The sequence below is a fragment of the Lepisosteus platostomus genome, chromosome 4 (assembly GCF_059453375.1).
Source record: "Lepisosteus platostomus isolate fLepPlt1 chromosome 4, fLepPlt1.hap1, whole genome shotgun sequence".
In the NCBI taxonomy this organism is placed as follows: Eukaryota; Metazoa; Chordata; class Actinopteri; order Semionotiformes; family Lepisosteidae; genus Lepisosteus; species Lepisosteus platostomus.
The window spans coordinates 10,558,049-10,575,404 of NC_142614.1; the positions used below are offsets into that span (position 1 = coordinate 10,558,049).

The 17,356-nt window shown below is 46.2% G+C and overlaps 16 non-coding genes across 16 annotated transcripts; 9 read left to right on the forward strand and 7 right to left on the reverse strand.

The window, feature by feature from the left end:
• Positions 1-822: 822 nt before the first annotated feature.
• trnaw-cca (transfer RNA tryptophan (anticodon CCA)) lies at positions 823-894 on the reverse strand. Its single transcript has one exon. It is a non-coding gene; the product is annotated as a tRNA-Trp (tRNA).
• A 385-nt stretch (positions 895-1,279) lies between these two features.
• On the reverse strand, positions 1,280-1,373 carry trnai-uau (transfer RNA isoleucine (anticodon UAU)). The gene is made up of 2 exons: positions 1,336-1,373; positions 1,280-1,315 (listed from the first exon to the last, which is right to left on the reverse strand). It is a non-coding gene; the product is annotated as a tRNA-Ile (tRNA).
• Positions 1,374-1,556: 183 nt separating this feature from the next.
• Positions 1,557-1,649, forward strand: trnar-ucu (transfer RNA arginine (anticodon UCU)). The gene is made up of 2 exons: positions 1,557-1,593; positions 1,614-1,649. It is a non-coding gene; the product is annotated as a tRNA-Arg (tRNA).
• A 1,149-nt stretch (positions 1,650-2,798) lies between these two features.
• trnaw-cca (transfer RNA tryptophan (anticodon CCA)) lies at positions 2,799-2,870 on the forward strand. The gene has a single exon. It is a non-coding gene; the product is annotated as a tRNA-Trp (tRNA).
• Positions 2,871-3,851: 981 nt separating this feature from the next.
• trnar-ucu (transfer RNA arginine (anticodon UCU)) lies at positions 3,852-3,944 on the forward strand. Its single transcript has 2 exons — positions 3,852-3,888; positions 3,909-3,944. It is a non-coding gene; the product is annotated as a tRNA-Arg (tRNA).
• Positions 3,945-5,534: 1,590 nt separating this feature from the next.
• On the forward strand, positions 5,535-5,606 carry trnaw-cca (transfer RNA tryptophan (anticodon CCA)). The gene has a single exon. It is a non-coding gene; the product is annotated as a tRNA-Trp (tRNA).
• A 630-nt stretch (positions 5,607-6,236) lies between these two features.
• On the reverse strand, positions 6,237-6,329 carry trnar-ucu (transfer RNA arginine (anticodon UCU)). The gene is made up of 2 exons: positions 6,293-6,329; positions 6,237-6,272 (listed from the first exon to the last, which is right to left on the reverse strand). It is a non-coding gene; the product is annotated as a tRNA-Arg (tRNA).
• Positions 6,330-7,452: 1,123 nt separating this feature from the next.
• trnaw-cca (transfer RNA tryptophan (anticodon CCA)) lies at positions 7,453-7,524 on the forward strand. Its single transcript has one exon. It is a non-coding gene; the product is annotated as a tRNA-Trp (tRNA).
• A 1,170-nt stretch (positions 7,525-8,694) lies between these two features.
• Positions 8,695-8,766, reverse strand: trnaw-cca (transfer RNA tryptophan (anticodon CCA)). The gene has a single exon. It is a non-coding gene; the product is annotated as a tRNA-Trp (tRNA).
• Positions 8,767-10,711: 1,945 nt separating this feature from the next.
• trnaw-cca (transfer RNA tryptophan (anticodon CCA)) lies at positions 10,712-10,783 on the forward strand. Its single transcript has one exon. It is a non-coding gene; the product is annotated as a tRNA-Trp (tRNA).
• A 747-nt stretch (positions 10,784-11,530) lies between these two features.
• On the forward strand, positions 11,531-11,623 carry trnar-ucu (transfer RNA arginine (anticodon UCU)). Its single transcript has 2 exons — positions 11,531-11,567; positions 11,588-11,623. It is a non-coding gene; the product is annotated as a tRNA-Arg (tRNA).
• A 483-nt stretch (positions 11,624-12,106) lies between these two features.
• Positions 12,107-12,199, reverse strand: trnar-ucu (transfer RNA arginine (anticodon UCU)). The gene is made up of 2 exons: positions 12,163-12,199; positions 12,107-12,142 (listed from the first exon to the last, which is right to left on the reverse strand). It is a non-coding gene; the product is annotated as a tRNA-Arg (tRNA).
• Positions 12,200-12,360: 161 nt separating this feature from the next.
• Positions 12,361-12,454, forward strand: trnai-uau (transfer RNA isoleucine (anticodon UAU)). The gene is made up of 2 exons: positions 12,361-12,398; positions 12,419-12,454. It is a non-coding gene; the product is annotated as a tRNA-Ile (tRNA).
• Positions 12,455-14,488: 2,034 nt separating this feature from the next.
• Positions 14,489-14,560, reverse strand: trnaw-cca (transfer RNA tryptophan (anticodon CCA)). Its single transcript has one exon. It is a non-coding gene; the product is annotated as a tRNA-Trp (tRNA).
• Positions 14,561-15,136: 576 nt separating this feature from the next.
• On the reverse strand, positions 15,137-15,209 carry trnav-uac (transfer RNA valine (anticodon UAC)). The gene has a single exon. It is a non-coding gene; the product is annotated as a tRNA-Val (tRNA).
• Positions 15,210-16,533: 1,324 nt separating this feature from the next.
• On the forward strand, positions 16,534-16,605 carry trnaw-cca (transfer RNA tryptophan (anticodon CCA)). Its single transcript has one exon. It is a non-coding gene; the product is annotated as a tRNA-Trp (tRNA).
• The last annotated feature ends 751 nt before the right edge of the window (positions 16,606-17,356 follow it).

Sequence of the window (17,356 nt, forward strand, 5' to 3'; positions counted from 1 at the left end):
AGGAAACATCAGAAGAGACGGCTGATCCCCCGAAACAGGCTCTCCAAGAGAGAATCTGCACACTGACAACGTGCAGATGAGGAACTAAACTCCACTTCTTCATTATTTGTGCGACCCTATTTGCCCCCTGCGGGCTCTGTGTGATCGCGGTACAGGTAGTGGAGAGATGAAGGGAGGAGGGTGTGGCTCATTAAAAGACTCTCCGCGTCCCTGAGTGGGCTTGAACCACCAACCTTTCTGTTAACAATCGAACACACTGACCGATTGTGCCACAGAGACTTCAACTTAGGCTCCGTATAGATACAGAGACTTAGTTAGTCTTAGCTCCTCTGTGTTTAGCACTGAGAGTTTACTCCACTGCTTTGGTATAACACGTATTCAGTAGGATGAGCATCATCATCTGACTATTTTTATGACTTTAGGATATATATTTTTATCAATAATACCTTGAAATGAAACATTCTGCAATTCGTTACTTGTTCGCCACTTTTGGGTCTCATCGTAGCCGTGCTTCGTCAAAACTCTTAGTAAAATCTTCAGGCAAGAACGTTTAATACTGCCATGTCTATGGAAGCCCGTTTCCGCCAGGGAGAAAATAAAACACGCGCTTCACCTATTTGCCTCACTTTCCAATGAAGGAAACAACAGCAGCAGAGATCATCGGGATGTTCTCCCTCTATACTGTGATTTCTGAAAGGTACCCTGTGAAAATACGGGTTCTGACGAGAAGGGATGGTCATATAAGGTCAGCAGGCTTGGGGAATTGGACTCTGTGGTGAGAGCTCCCGGTTCGGCAACAGCAGAGCTTGAAAACGACAGTACTGACCTCGACGTGATTTGAACACGCAACTTTCTGATCTGGAGTCAGACGCGCTACCGTTGCGCCACGAGGTCACAGGAAGGTCTCCTTAATTCCCCAAAGAGAACAATCAGCGTCTCTGCAGCCGAAGAGTTTCTTCATTCTCTCCCGTGATGAGTCCTACTCTTCCGAAGAGAGTCTCTTCCTCCCAGACCACGGATTGTTCTTCCTGCCCGGATCTCCCACAGAGAGCAGACACGTGAAATTCACATCGTGACCTCTCTCAGGAGGAGCACAATTAAGCGAGAATCCTCCCTCCATTTCACAATCAGTGCAAAGCAGAGTCCACTGTGGGCTGTGCTGTTCTCGATGAGCTCAGGGAGCAGGGAGGTGTAGCGCAGCTCCAGCTGGGCGTTTCTCTTCTTGATCTTCTGGCTCAGTGCTCTCCAGACAGGACAGGTGAGACAGCAAAAGGTAGACTGCTCCAGGTGAGGCTCGAACTCACAACCTCGGCATGACTCCGCTGAGCACTGCTGTATAAGTACCGCGCGCTAACCGATTGCGCCACTGGAGCTGGTGCAGTAGCGAATCTCCATTGATTATGTCATTTTACACGTCATGGCCAGGAACAAGGGTGGAATTCTTCTCGATAACATCCAAACTGCCGACAGACGTTTGATCAGGAGATGAACCTCCGCTCCTCGGTGTTGAGCCGTTTCTTTGTCCTGTTCAGCATGTCACCTCTAAAGCTCCAGCAGGCTCTGTGGCGCAATGGATAGCGCGTTGGACTTCTAGACAGTGGCTTTGTGAAGGCATTCAAAGGTTGTGGGTTCGAGTCCCACCAGAGTCATTTTAAACACGAATACCTCGTTTATTCAATGATTTGCATTTCATAGCGTCTGTCCCAGTACAGAAATGACAGTTGGAGGAACATGACAGCTTAATTCACAGAAAACTAAGTAAGTTAAAAGTGGCAATACATCAAAGTTTTGTACTATTGTGAGACATATTTGGGTTAACATCTTGAGTGTTTTTTGTGTTTTCAGCTGTGCTGAATCACTCCTGCCCGCAGTATTATTGGGGACTCTGGGTTTGAGAGCCTGTTTCTGGGGGGCCAGTGCATTTCGGAGACCCTTGGGTGAAGTGAAAACGACACACTCGTTTTACGAGACATAAAGTCGTACTTCTCACGGTAGTGCGTCTGACTCCCGATCAGAAAGTTGAGTTCAAGTCACATCGAGGTCAGTAGATACTTCTTAAGGTGCTGATCTATGGAGGCTGTTAGTTCTTTTCTGAAAATTAAAGAGAATCGCTGGAATTGCATTGAGTTGTAGTAGTTCAGGTGGGTAGCTGTGTCAGCATGCGTAGGCTGCAAAGGAACAAGCAATTGGTTTATTCCATGCTGAAAAAAAAGAAGAAAGAGAACACGTTTCGGCTTTGGAGCCTTCTTCACCTGAAGAAGGCTTCTTCTTTTTTTTCAGCATGGAATAAACCTATTACTTGTTGCACTGAGTGGTGTTTATTTGTTTTGAACTTTTGGAAGAAGCTCTGGCGTATCAGGGTCTTCTTAAAATGCCTCTGTCTGGTGTGAATGGGTGTTCAACCCCAGACCCTCTTCAATGGCTGAAAGGCATGTAGTTTACATGCGGAAGATCCTGGGTTCGAACCAAGCGTGCCTGATCTTAACACAATTAAACACACTTGACAGAGGCATTTCAACAAGATCCTGGTACGTCAGTGCTTCTCGCAAAACTTCAGACCAAGGAAACGCCACATTAATGTCACACCACACGCACTCCTACACCACTACATACATGACAACTGAATGTAAGCCGAAATTGTAGTTAAAACTGTGCTAGTTGTACTATTTATTAATCACCATATTATTTTTGCACTGTTTGCCGTATTAATTTTGCACAGTTTTTGTCCTGTTTGTATATTTTCTCTGTTTGCGTATTTGCACAGTTTAGAAACAACAGTAGGACACGTGTTATAACATTATCTCGTGGCGCAGCGGTAGCGCGTCTGACTCCAGATCAGAAGGTTGCGTGTTCAAATCACGTCGGGGTCAGTACTGTCGTTTTCAAGCTCTGCTGTTGCCGAACCGGGAGCTCTCACCACAAAGTCCAATTCCACAAGCCTGTTCACAAAGCGACCTTATGAGTCCATCCCTTCTCGTCAGAACCCGTTAATTCACAGGGGACCGTTCAGAAATCACAGTATAGAAAGAGAACATCCCGCTGATCTCGGCTTACAGTGCAGTCGCTTTGTGAACAGCCAATCATCCATATGAAATGTCCAGACGGCAAGGCGCTCACACCAGCAAACTACCACACACAAAACACTCCACATGTTAACCCAAATATGTCTCACAATAGTACAAAGCTTTGATGTCTTGCCACTTTTAACTTAGATTTCTTTGAATTAACGTGTTATGTTCCACCTACTGTCATTTCTGTACTGGGGCAGACGATATGAAATGCAAATCATTGAATAAAAGAGGTATCAGTGTTTAAAACGACTGTGCAGCTTCTCTCTTGGAGAGCCTGTTTCGGGGGATCAGCAGTCTCTTTTGATGTTGAAATTGATCCACTCGGTGAAATTCCAGCGATGGTTTTGAATTTTCAAAGAACCAACAGCAGCCGAGATCTGAGGGATTTTGTTTGTCATTCTATGCGGAGATATACGAATGATATTTGGCGAAAAGACAAGTTCTGACGAGAAGGGATAGATATATAAGGCACAGACACAGCAGGGTTGCGGAACTGGACTGTATGGTGAGGGTTTCTGGTTCGGCAGCAGCAAAGCTTGAAAACGCAAGCGCTGACTTCAACGTGATTGAAACACGCAACCTTCTGATATGGAGTCAGACCCGCTACTGTTGCGCCACGAGGTCATGAGCCCACACTGCGCAAAAGAGAACACTCCCCGATCCTGGATCTGAACGGATCCGATTTTTTCATTCTTTTCCGACAGGAGCACTGGATGTTGTTTTTTGAATAGTTAAAAGGTAATATTTAAAAGGTCACAGGTCACCTTCTCAGTTCCAGCAGGCTCTGTGGCGCAATGGATAGCGCATTGGACTTCTAGATAGTGGCTTCATGAAGGCATTCAAAGGTTGTGGGTTCGAGTCCCACCAGAGTCATTCTTAACACTAAATCCTCGGAATACCTTGTTTATTCAAAGATTTGCATTTCATATAGTCTGTCCCAGTACAGAAATGACAGTAGTTGTGCTCCAAAGCCGAAAAGTTGTGTTCTCTTTCTTCAGCATGGAATAAACCTATTACTTGTTCCTTTGCAGCCTACGCATGCTGACGCAGCTACCCACCTGAACTACTACCAATGCAATTCCAGCGATTCTCTTTAATTTTCAGAAAAGAACTAACAGCCTCCACAGATCAGCACCTTAAGAAGTATCTACTGACCTCGACGTGACTTGAACTCACAACTTTCTGATCTGGAGTCAGACGCACTACCGTGAGAAGTACGACTTTATGTCTCGTAAAACGAGATACCATACAGTAGTACGTGTTTGTTACTCCCTAGCAGAAACGGGCTTCCATAGACATGGCAGTATTAAACGTTCTTGCCTGAAGATTTTACTAAGAGTTTTGACGAAGCACGGCTACGATGAGACCAAAAAGTGGCGAACAAGTAACGAATTGCAGAATGTTTCATTTCAAGGTAATATTGGTAAAAATATATATCCTAAAGTCATAAAAATAGTCAGATGGTGACTCTCATCCTACTGAATATGTGTAATGCCAAAGCAGTGGAATAAACTCAAAGTGACTCTGGCAGGACTCGAACCCACAAACTTTGAACGCCTTCACAAAGCCACTGTCTAGAAGTCCAACGCGCTACCCATTGCACCACAGAGCCTGACGGATGGGGGTAGATGACCTGTGACCTTTTAAATATTACCTTTTAACTATTCAAAAAACAACATCCAGCGTTCCTGTCAGAAAACAATTAAAACAATCAGATCCCATCAGATCCTTCAGTTCCAGGATCGGCGATTGTTCTCTTTGTGCAGTGCAGTCTCATGACTGTGGTGTGGCGCAACGGTAGCGCGTCTGACGCCAGATCAGAAGGTTGCGTGCTCAAATCACCTTGAGGTCAGTGCTTGCATTTTCAAGCTCTGCTGTTGCCGAACCGGGAGCCCTCCCCAGAAAGTCCAATTCCCCAAGCCTGCTGACCTTAAATGACCATCCCTTCTCGTCAGAACCCGTATTTTCACAATGTTTATTCACAGGGAAAGTGAAGCAAATAGGTGACATTTTTTGCACAGTTTTGACAATTTTGCACTGGCACCACACTGTTGTTTACACTGTTATTGTTATTGTATTTCCGTCTTTTGTCTTGTCTGCTGTTCTTTTTATATACTGCACCTGAGAGACACTTTTCACTATACTATGCACCCGTGTAAGTATAATGAGAAATAAAGTTGAATTGAAGAAGAACTAACTTCGACTTTATTTATTCACTGTTCTTTATTTTTGTGAGCCTCTTGCCCCCTGCGGGCTCTATGTGTGATCGCGGTACAGGGCCGGTACTGGAGACAAGAAGGGAGGAGGGTGTGGCTCATTAAAAGACTCTCAGTGTCCCTGGGTGGGCTCAAGCCACCGTCCTCTCGGTTAACAGCCGAACGTGATGTTAACACAACCGAAATTAGCGAAAGTCCCGGGACACCGCGCTGTGGAAACAACAGTAGGACAAGCCCCTTGCAACAGGACCTCTTGGCGCAACGGTAGCGCGTCTGACTCCAGATCAGAAGGTTGCGTGTTCAAATCACGTTGAGGTCAGTAGTCGCTTTTTCAAGCTCTGCTGTTGCCAAACCGGGAGCTCTCACCACAAAGTCCAAATCCCCAAGCCTGCTGACCTTATATGTCCCTCCCTTCTCATCAGAACCCGTATTTTCACAGGGTACCTTTCAGAAATCACAGTATAGAAAGAGAACATCCCGCTGATCTCGGCTGCTGTTGTTTCCTTCATTGGAAAGTAAAGCAAAAATGTTGAAAATTTTCTGAGTGTGTTGTTTTCATGCAGCCGAGAGCCGGTCCACTATATCAGAGTCTCTGTGGCCCAATCGGTCAGCGCGTTTGCGTGTTAGCTAAAAGGATGGTGGTTCAAGCATACCCAGAGACGCTGAGAGCCTCTTATTGCACTGTCTCTTACCTCATTAAGATCATCCAGATGATCCAGATGAAATGTCCAGATGGCAAGGCGCTTAAAACAGCAAAGCACTGAACACGTTAACCCAATAAATGTCTCACAATAGTACAGAACTTTGAGATGTTGCCACTTTTAACTTGCTTAGTTTTCTTTGAATTAACATGTTATGTTCCACCTACTGTCATTTCTGTACTGGGACAGACTATATGAACTGCAAATCTTTGAATAAACAAGGTATTCTGAGGTTTTAGCGTTTAAAACGACTCTGGTGGGACTCGAACCCACAACCTTTGAATGCCTTCACAAAGCCACTGTCTAGAAGTCCAACACGCTATCCATTGCGCCACCGAGCCTGCTAGAGCTGCAAAGGTGACCTGCTGAACAGGACAAAGAAACGGCTCAACACCGAGGAGCGGAGGTTCATCTCCTGATCAAAAGTCTGTCGGCAGTTTGGATGTTATCGAGAAGACAACTACGTGTTGAATTCCACCCTTGTTCCTGGCCATGACGTGTAAAATGACATAATCAATGGAGAAGCACCACTACAGAGGCACAATCAGCCGGCGTGTGCTACTTATACAGCAGTGCTCAGCGGAATCATGCAGAGGTTGTTACTCACCTGTCCTGTCTGTCTGCGCAGTGCTAATGAATCTCACAAACATTGCCTATTGTATAGTGTCAGTGTGAGAGAGTTGTTCCAGTCCCTATTGTATAGTGACAGCGTGATTGTGCTGTTCCAGTCTCTGTTGTATAGTGTCAGTGTGACAGTGTTGTTCCAGTCTCTATTGTATAGTCAGTGTGAGAGAGTTGTTCCAGTCTCTATTGTATAGTGTCAGTGTGACAGTGCTGTTCCAGTCTCTATTGCATAATGTCAGTGTGACAGTTTTGTTCCAGTTTCTATTGTATAGTGTCAGTTTGACAGTACTGTTCCAGTCTTTATTGTATAGTGTCAGTGTGACAGTACTGTTCCAGTATCTCTTGTATAGTGTCAGTGTGAGAGAGTTGTTCCAGTCTCTATTGTATAGTGTCAGTGTGAGAGAGTTTTTTCCAGTCTCTGAGATATGTTTTATGACTATATTAGAGCAGTGGCAGGTTAACACTTTCATAGTCTCTAGAGTACATCGCTAGTCTGATGCCTGTGTCTGCTACTCCACCTCTAGGTGCCACTGGGCCAGTATCCAGAGGAGCAGTTCAGGGAGTTACAGCAATACAGTTCAACTCCAAACGCTGGTGTCAACTTATCAAAGATCACAACTGAAAGATCCGGTGGTCGTGATCTTTCTGTATTTGCGTCATACTCCGAGAAGGACGGCGCTATATTTAAATGTAAACAGTGGCGCAATCGGTCAGCCCGTGGTACAGTACATATGCAGCAGTGCTCAGCGGAGTCATGCTGAGGTTAAGAGAAAATGAAAAAACTCTTCAGTTGCAGAGACGCTGATTGTTCTCTTTGGGGAAATAATGCAGTCGGTTTGTGACCTCGTGGCGCAACGGTAGCGCGTCTGAGTCCAGATCAGAAGGTTGCGTGTTCAAATCACGTCGAGGTCAGTAGTCGCTTTTTCAAGCTCTGCTGTTGCCAAACCGGGAGCTCTCACCACAAAGTCCAATTCCCCAAGCCTGCTGACCTTATATGTCCCTCCCTTCTCATCAGAACCCGTATTTTCACAGGGTACCTTTCAGAAATCACAGTATAGAAAGAGAACATCCCGCTGATCTCGGCTGCTGTTGTTTCCTTCATTGGAAAGTGAAGCAAAAAGCCGACGCTTTTTTTAGGTGCTGATCTGCCTAGGCTGTTCTATTTTGAAAATCAAAGAGAATCTCTGGAATTGCATCGAGCGGTGTTTATTTGTTTGATCTTTTGGAAGAAGCTCTGGCGTATCAGGGTCTTCTTGAAATGCCTCTGTCTGGTGTGGATGGGTGTTAAACCTCAGACCCTCTTTAAAGGCTGAAAACCGTGTAGTTTACATGCGGAAGATGCTGGGTTCGAACCAAGCGTGCCCGATCTTAACACAACCGAACATAGCAAAAGCCCCGGGACACCGCGCTGTGGAAACAGCAGTAGGAGAGTTAAGAACAGGAGTCAGCGAGCGCAGACAACACACTCAGAAAGAAATAGCAGCATTGTCCTGCACTTTTACAAACACATTTCGATACAAAAGTGCAGAAAAACAAGTGCCCGACTGTCCAGATAAAAATACAACTCTAACACACGAGACAGGGGCATTTCAATAAGATGCTGATACGCCAGTGCTTCTCGCAAAACTTCAGAACAAGGAAACGCCACATTAATACCGCACAGGAAGCAGGAAAAATCAAAAGAGACTTCCGATCCCCCGAAACAGGCTCTCCAAGAGAGAATCTGCACACTGACAACGTGCAGATGAGGAACTAAACTCCACTTCTTCATTATTTGTGCGACCCTATTTGCCCCCTGCGGGGTTACTCCACTGCTTTGGTATAACACGTATTCAGAAGGATGAGCATCATCATCATCTGACTATTTTTATGATGTTGAAATTGATCCACTCGGTGAAATTCCAGCGATGGTTTTGAATTTTCAAAGAACCAACAGCAGCCGAGATCTGAGGGATTTTGTTTGTCATTCGCTTGGTTCGAACCCAGGGTCTTCTGCATGTCTTCTACGATTCTCCTCAATTTTCAAAGAAGAACTAACAGCCTCCGCAGATCAGCACCATGAAAACCTTAAAAGTGACCAGTTGACCCCGACGTGATTTGAACACGCAACCTTCTGATCTGGAGTCAGACGCGCTACCGTTGCGCCACGAGGTCCTCGTGTAATGTTGTCCTACTGCTGTTTCCACAGCGCGGTGTCCGGGCGCTTTTGCTATGTTCGGTTGTGTTACCAAGAACCCAGGATCTTCTGCGTGTAAACTACATGGCTTTTAGCGCATTGAAGAGGGTCATCAAAACAAATAAACACCGCTCGAAGTAATTCCAGCGATTCTCTTTAATTTTCAATGAAGAACTAACAGCCTCCGCAGATCAGCACGAAGAGAAGTTTTAAAGGCATCAACGTAGCCTGACGTGATTGAGCACGCAACTTTCTAATCAAACGGCAGACGGACTACCGTTGCACCACGAGCTCACAGGCAGTTTAAGTTAATTCCCCAAAGAGAACAATCGGCGTCTCTGAAGCTGAAGAGTTTTCTTCATTCTCTCCCGTGAGAGAGACATGTCGATAAAAAAGTGCAGAAAAACAAGTGCCCGACTGTCCGGATAAAAATACAATTCTAACACACGAGACAGAGGCATTTCAATAAGATGCTGATACGCCAGTGCTTCTCGCAAAACGTCAGAACAAGGAAACGCCACATTAATGCCGCACAGGAAGCAGGAAACATCAAAAGAGACTGCTGATCAAAATCAAGAGGTCAAAATGTGCAAACGCTTGCTTATGCAAGAGCATATTCAACTGAACTCTGTCAAGAGAACCTTCTGTTCAGTGGCTTCTTTTTTTGACAGGGGAGGGTATGCAGCGCTGACAGGAATAATCAAGTTTATATCCATCGAGTAGGTACTATACTGCTTCCCGTGAGTTAGGGTAATGTCGGGCTCGATCAAAATAAATTGTTGGAGTTTCTCACCCTCTTCGTGACTTTTTTGTTCCTGAAAGGGTTGGGCTGCAGCTCTCCCACCCGAGTCTGACAAGACCATGAAATGACTTTCATGGCGAGCGATAGCCTCTTGGTCTCGGTGCAAACGACACACTCGGTGCATTTCTTCTATTTGCAAACAAGAACAAACAGTGTCCCCAGCCCTGCAGGAAATCCTGCTCTATCCTCTCCTGGGAGCGCTGCTCTTCCACCTGGGCCAGAGCTTGTTCCTGCTGCTCGGCTCTCGCACGGAGAGCGGACACACTGTCTCCATTGTTGTCTTTGCCACATCCACGAATCTGCCCCCCTACAGCCCCCATATTAGAATACATGCTCCTGTAGTGAGCAGTTACAGTTCCACCGTTGGGTAAATATTTAAGATTGGAAGTCAGGAAGTAATGGTGCTGTTCTCGATAACTTGTTCACTTCGGAAATACTTTTTTTTCATGGACTGAATCATTCTCTTGACGGATGGTTCCATAGTGTAGCGGTTATCACGTCTGCTTACACGCAGAAGGTCCTGGGTTCAAGCCCCAGTGGAACCAGTTCCTTTCTCTCTCCACAACAGCTTGTTTTGTCCTGTGGAAACAACAGGAGGAGAGTAAACAACCGGAGCCAGTGAGTGGAGAGACCAAACTCACAAAGAAATAGCAGTGTCTCTCGCTTTTAAAAATACATGGCGATAGAAAAGAGCAAAGAAACAAGTGCCTGCCTCTCCAAAAGAAATTACAAATCAAACACCCTTTAACACTAGACTGAAAATTTTAAATAATATCCTGGTACGTCAGTGGTTCTCGCAAAACGCCCAGCTGGAGCTGCGCTACACCTACCTGCTCCCTGAGCTCATCGGGAACAGCACAGCCCACAGTGGACTCTCCTTTTCACTGATTGTGACATGGAGAGAGGATTCTCTGTTAATTCTGCTCCTCCTGGGAGAGGTCACGATGTGAATTTCACGTGTCTGCTCTCTGTGGGAGAGCTGGGCAGGAAGAACGATCCGTGGTCTGGGAGGAAGAGACTCTCTTCGGGCTCCGTAGGGCTCCTCAAGGGAGAATGAAGAAAACTATTCAGCTGCAGAGCCGCTGATTGTTCTCTTTCGGGAATTAATGCTGTCTGTCTGTGACCTCGTGGCGCAACGGTAGCGCGTCTGACTCCAGATCAGAAGGTTGCGTGTTCAAATCACGTCGAGGTCAGTTGTCTACTTCTAAGGTTTTCATAGTGCTGATCTGCGGAGGCTGTTAGTTCTTCTTTGAAAATTGAGGAGAATCGTGGAAGACCCTGGGTTCGAACCAAGCGTATCTGATCTTAGCAAAAGTCCCGGGACACGAAGGGAGGAGGGTGTGTTCAATGAGAAACTCTCAGCGTCCCGAACGCGCTAACTGATGGCGAAAGAGAGGCTCTGATATAGTCCACTAGCTCTCGGCCTCAGTGAAATCGATCCACTCGGTGAAATTCCAGCGATGCTTTTGAATTTTCGAAGAACCAACAGCAGCCGAGATCTGAGGGATTTTGTTTGTCATTGTATGCGGAGATATGCGAATGATACTTGGCGAAAAGACGAGTTCTGACGAGAAGGGATAGATATATAAGGCACCGACATAGCAGGGTTGCGGAACTGGACTGCATGGTGAGGGTTTCGGGTTCGGCAGCAGCAAAACATGACACCCATTGTGATCCCGGTTCGGCAACAGCAGAGCTTGAAAATGCGAGCGCTGACCTCAACGTGATTGAAACACGCAACCTTCTGATCTGGAGTCAGACGCGCTACTGTTGCGCCACGAGGTCATGAGCCCACACTGCGCAAAAGAGAACACTCCCAGATCCTGTATCTGAACGGATCCGTTTTTTTTCATTCTTTTCCGACAGGAGCGCTGGATGTTTTTTTGAATAGTTAAAAGGTAATATTTAAAAGGTCACAGGTCACCTTCTCAGCTCTACCAGGCTCTGTGGCGCAATGGATAGCGCGTTGGACTTCTAGACAGTGGCTTTGTGAAGGCATTCAAAGGTTGTGGGTTCGAGTCCCACCAGAGTGATTTTTAACACTAAATCCTCTGAATACCTTGTTTATTCAAAGATTTGCATTTCATATAGTCTGTCCCAGTACAGAAATGACAGTAGTTGTACTCCAAAGCCGAAAAGTTGTGTTCTCTTTCTTCAGCATGGAATAAACCTATTACTTGTTCCTTTGCAGCCTACGCATGCTGACGCAGCTACCCACCTGAACTACTACCAATACAATTCCAGCGATTCTCTTTAATTTTCAGAAAAGAACTAACAGCCTCCACAGATCAGCACCTTAAGAAGTATCTACTGACCTCGACGTGACTTGAACTCACAGCTTTCTGATCTGGAGTCAGACGCACTACCGTGAGAAGTACGACTTTATGTTTCGTAAAACGAGTGTTCTTTGAATTAAGCTGTTATGTTCCTCCTACTGTCATTTCTGTACTGGGACAGAAGCTATGAAATGCAAATCATTGAATAAACAAGGTATTCTGAGGATTTAGTGTTTAAAATGACTCTGGTGGGATTCAAACCCACAACCTTTGAATGACCTCACTTAGCCACTGTCTAGAAGTCCAACGCGCTATCCATTGCGCCACAGAGACTGCTGGAGCTGCAGAGGTGACCTGCTGAACAGGACAAAGAAACGGCTCAACACCGAGGAGCGGAGGATCATCTCCTGATCAGAAGTCTGTCAGCAGTTTGGATGTTGAGAAGACAATTACGTGTAAAATGACATAATCAATGGAGATTCACCACCACTGCAGCTCCAGTGGCGCAATTGGTCAGCGCACGGTACTTATACAGCAGTACTCAGCGGAGTCATGCCGAGGTTGTGAGTTCAAGCCTCACCTGGAGCAGTTTACCTTTTGTTGTCTCACCTGTCCTGTCTTGAGAGCACTGAGCCAGAAGATCAAGGAGAGAAACACCCAGCTGCAGCTACGCTACACCTGCCTGTTCCCTGAGCTCATCGAGAACAGCACAGCCCACAGTGGACTCTCCTTTTCACTGATTGTGACATGGAGAGAGGATTCTCTGTTAATTGTGCTCCTCCTGGGAGAGGTCACGATGTGAATTTCACATGTCTGCTCTCTGTGGGAGAGCTGGGCAGGAAGAACAATCCGTGGTCCTGGGAGGAAGAGACTCTCTTAGGAAGAGTAGGACTCATCACGGGAGAGAATGAAGAAAACTCTTCAGCCGCAGAGACGCTGATTGTTCTCTTTCGGGAATTAATGCTGTCTGTCTGTCTGTGACCTTGTGGCGCAACGGTGGTGTGTCTGACTCCAGATCAGAAGGTTGTGTGTTCAAATCATGTCAGGGTCAGTTGGTTATTCTTAAGGTTTTCATGGTGCTGATCTGTGGAGGCTGTTAGTTCTTCTTTGAAAATTGAAGAGAATCGCAGAAGACCCTGGGTTCAAACCAAGCGTATCTGATCTTAGCAAAAGTCCCGGGACATGAAGGGAGGAGGGTGTGTTCATTAAGAAACTCTCAGCGTCCCGAACGCGCTAACTGATGGCGACAGAGAGGCTCTGATAAAGTCCACTAGCTCTCGGCCTCTGTGAAATTGATCCACTCGGTGAAATTCCAGCGATGCTTTTTAATTTTCAAAGAACCAACAGCAGCCGAGATCTGAGGGATTTTGTTTGTCATTGTATGCGGAGATATGCGAATGATACTTGGCGAAAAGACAGGTTCTGACGAGAAGTGATAGATATATAAGGCACAGACACAGCAGGGTTTGCGGAACTGGACTGTATGGTGAGGGTTTCAGGTTCGGCAGCAGCAAAACATGACACCCATTGTGACCCCAACGTGATTTGAACACGCAACCTTCTGATCGGGAGTCTGACACACTACCGTTGCACCACAAGGTTGTGAGACTACATTGCACAAAGAGAACAATCCCCTATCCTGGATCTGAAGGATCTGATGGGATCTGATTTTTTAATTCTTTTCCGACAGGAGCGCTGGATTTTGTTTTTTTAATAGTTAAAAGATAATATTTAAAAGGCCACAGGTCACCATCTCAGCTCCAGCAGGCTCTGTGGTGCAATGGATAGTGTGTTGGATTTCTAGACTATGGCTTTGTAAAGGCATTCAAAGGTTGTGGGTTTGAGTCCCACCAGAGTCATTTTAAACACTAAATCCTCAGAATACCTTGTTTATTAAAAGATTTGCATTCCATATAGTCTGTCCCAGTACAGCAATGACAGTAGTTGTACTATTGTGAGACATACATAATGTTGAGTGTTGTGTGTGTGGTAGTTTGCTGGTGGGAGTGAAGTTGTGTTGAATCTCTGCCCAGGGAGACGTGGGGTGTGGACGGCTGAGGAGAGACTGCCGCCTCGCGCTGTGTCCCTTATTCTTTTTCTGCTGCTTGCTTGGTCTGCTAGTTTTAGGGTTTTTTATCAATAAAGTGTGATAATCGGCCAGTGAAAGCTCTGTTGTCCTTCACATGAATGCCTAAAACCAGTAGCGGTGTTTCCTTTTTGTTCTTCACGGACAGAGGCTTCAGCACTGCGCCCTGCCGTCTGGACATTTCATCTGGATGATTCGCTGTTCGCAACGCGACTGCACTGTGAGTTTACTGTTGGTTTACTGTTGGTTCTTTGAAAATTCAAAAGCATCGCTGGAATTTCACCGAGTGGATCGATTTCACTGAGGCCGAGAGCTAGTGGACTATATCAGAGCCTCTCTGTCGCCATCAGTTAGCGCGTTCGGGACGCTGAGAGTTTCTCATTGAACACACCCTCCTCCCTTCGTGTCCCGGGACTTTTGCTAAGATCAGATACGCTTGGTTCGAACCCAGGGTCTTCCACGATTCTCTTCAATTTTCAAAGAAGAACTAACAGCCTCCGCAGATCAGCACTATGAAAACCTTAAAAGTAGCCAACTGACCTCGACGTGATTTGAACACGCAACCTTCTGATCTGGAGTCAGACGCGCTACCGTTGCGCCACGAGGTCACAAACAGACCGCATTAATTCCCGAAAGAGAACAATCAGCGTCTCTGCAGCTGAATAGTTTTCTTCATTCTCCCGTGAGGAGCCCTACGGAGCCCGAAGAGAGTCTCTTCCTCCCAGACCACGGATCGTTCTTCCTGCCCAGCTCTCCCACAGAGAGTAGACACGTGAAATTCACATCGTGACCTCTCCCAGGAGGAGCAGAATTAAAAGAGAATCCTCCCTCCATGTCACAATCAGTGAAAAGGAGAGTCCACTGTGGGCTGTGCTGTTCCCGATGAGCTCAGGGAGCAGGTAGGTGTAGCGCAGCTCCAGCTGAGCGTTTTGCAAGAACCACTGACGTACCAGGATATTATTTAACATTTTCAGTCTAGTGTTAAAGGGTGTTTGATTTGTAATTTCTTTTGGAGAGCCAGGCACTTGTTTCTTTGCTATTTTCTATCGCCATGTGTTTTTAAAAGCGAGAGACACTGCTATTTCTTTGTGAGTTTGGTCTCTCCACTCACTGTCCCCGGTTGTTAACTCTCCTCCTGTTGTTTCCACAGGACAAAACAAGCTGTTGTGGAGGGAGAAAGAAACTGGTTCCACTGGGGCTTGAACCCAGGACCTTCTGCGTGTAAAGCAGACGTGATAACCGCTACACTATGGAACCATCCGTCGAAGAGGTTGATTCATTCCTGAAAAAAAAGTATTTCCGTAGTGAACAAGTTATCGAGAACAGCACCATTACTTCCTGACTTCCACTCTTAAATATTTACCCAACGGTGGAACTGTAACTGCTCACTACAGGAGCATGTATTCTAATATGGGGGCTGTAGGGGGGCAGATTCGTGGATGCGGCGAAGACAACAATGGAGACAGTGTGTCCGCTCTCCGTGCGAGAGCCGAGCAGCAGGAACAAGCTCTGGTCCAGGTGGAAGAGCAGCGCTCCCAGGAGAGGATAGAGCAGGATTTCCTGCAGGGCTGGGGACACTGTTTGTTCTTGTTTGCAAATAGAAGAAAAGCACTTGAAATGCACCGAGTGTGTCGTTTGCACCGAGACCAAGAGGCTATCGCTCGCCATGAAAGTCATTTCATGGTCTTGTCAGACTCGGGTGGGAGAGCTGCAGCCCAACCCTTTCAGGAACAAAAAAGTCACGAAGAGGGTGAGAAACTCCAACAATTTATTTTGATCAAGCCGACATTACCCTAACTCACGGGAAGCAGTATAGTACCTACTCGATGGATATAAACTTGATTATTCCTGTCAGCGCTGCATACCCTCCCCTGTCAAAAAAAGAAGCCACTGAACAGAAGGTTCTCTTGACAGAGTTCAGTTGAATATGCTCTTGCATAAGCAAGCGTTTGCACATTTTGACCTCTTGATTTTGATCAGCAGTCTCTTTTGATGTTTCCTGCTTCCTGTGCGGCATTAATGTGGCGTTTCCTTGTTCTGACGTTTTGCGAGAAGCACTGGCGTATCAGCATCTTATTGAAATGCCTCTGTCTCGTGTGTTAGAATTGTATTTTTATCCGGACAGTCGGGCACTTGTTTTTCTGCACTTTTTTATCGACATGTCTCTCTCACGGGAGAGAATGAAGAAAACTCTTCAGCTTCAGAGACGCCGATTGTTCTCTTTGGGGAATTAACTTAAACCGCCTGTGAGCTCGTGGTGCAACGGTAGTCCGTCTGACGTTTGATTAGAAAGTTGCGTGTTCAACTCACGTCAGGCTACGTTGATGCCTTTAAAACTTCTCTTCGTGCTGATCTGCGGAGGCTGTTAGTTCTTCATTGAAAATTAAAGAGAATCGCTGGAATTACTTCGAGCGGTGTTTATTTGTTTTGATGACCCTCTTCAATGCGCTAAAAGCCATGTAGTTTACACGCAGAAGATCCTGGGTTCTATCCAAACGTGTCCGATCTTAACACAACCGAACATAGCAAAAGCGCCCGGACACCGCGCTGTGGAAACAGCAGTAGGACAACATTACACGAGGACCTCGTGGCGCAACGGTAGCGCGTCTGACTCCAGATCAGAAGGTTGCGTGTTCAAATCACGTCGGGGTCAACTGGTCACTTTTAAGGTTTTCATGGTGCTGATCTGCGGAGGCTGTTAGTTCTTCTTTGAAAATTGAGGAGAATCGTAGAAGACATGCAGAAGACCCTGGGTTCGAACCAAGCGTATCTGATCTTAGCAAAAGTCCCGGGACACGAAGGGAGGAGGGTGTGTTCAATGAGAAACTCTCAGCGTCCCGAACGCGCTAACTGATGGCGACAGAGAGGCTCAGATATAGTCCACTAGCTCTCGGCCTCTGTGTAATTGATCCACTCGGTGAAATTCCAGCGATGCTTTTGAATTTTCAAAGAACCAACAGCAGCCGAGATCTGAGGGATTTTGTTTGTCATTCTATGCGGAGATATACGAATGATATTTGGCGAAAAGACAAGTTCTGACGAGAAGGGATAGATATATAAGGCACAGAAACAGCAGGGTTGCGGAACTGGACTGTATGGTGAGGGTTTCTGGTTCGGCAGCAGCAAAACATGACACCCATTGTGATCCCGGTTCGGCAACAGCAGAGCTTGAAAATGCGAGCGCTTACCTCCACGTGATTGAAACACGCAACCTTCTGATATGGAGTCCAGACCCGCTACTGTTGCGCCACGAGGTCATGAGCCCACACTGCGCAAAAGAGAACACTCCCCGATCCTGGATCTGAACGGATCCGATTTTTTCATTCTTTTCCGACAGGAGCACTGGATGTTGTTTTTTGAATAGTTAAAAGGTAATATTTAAAAGGTCACAGGTCACCTTCTCG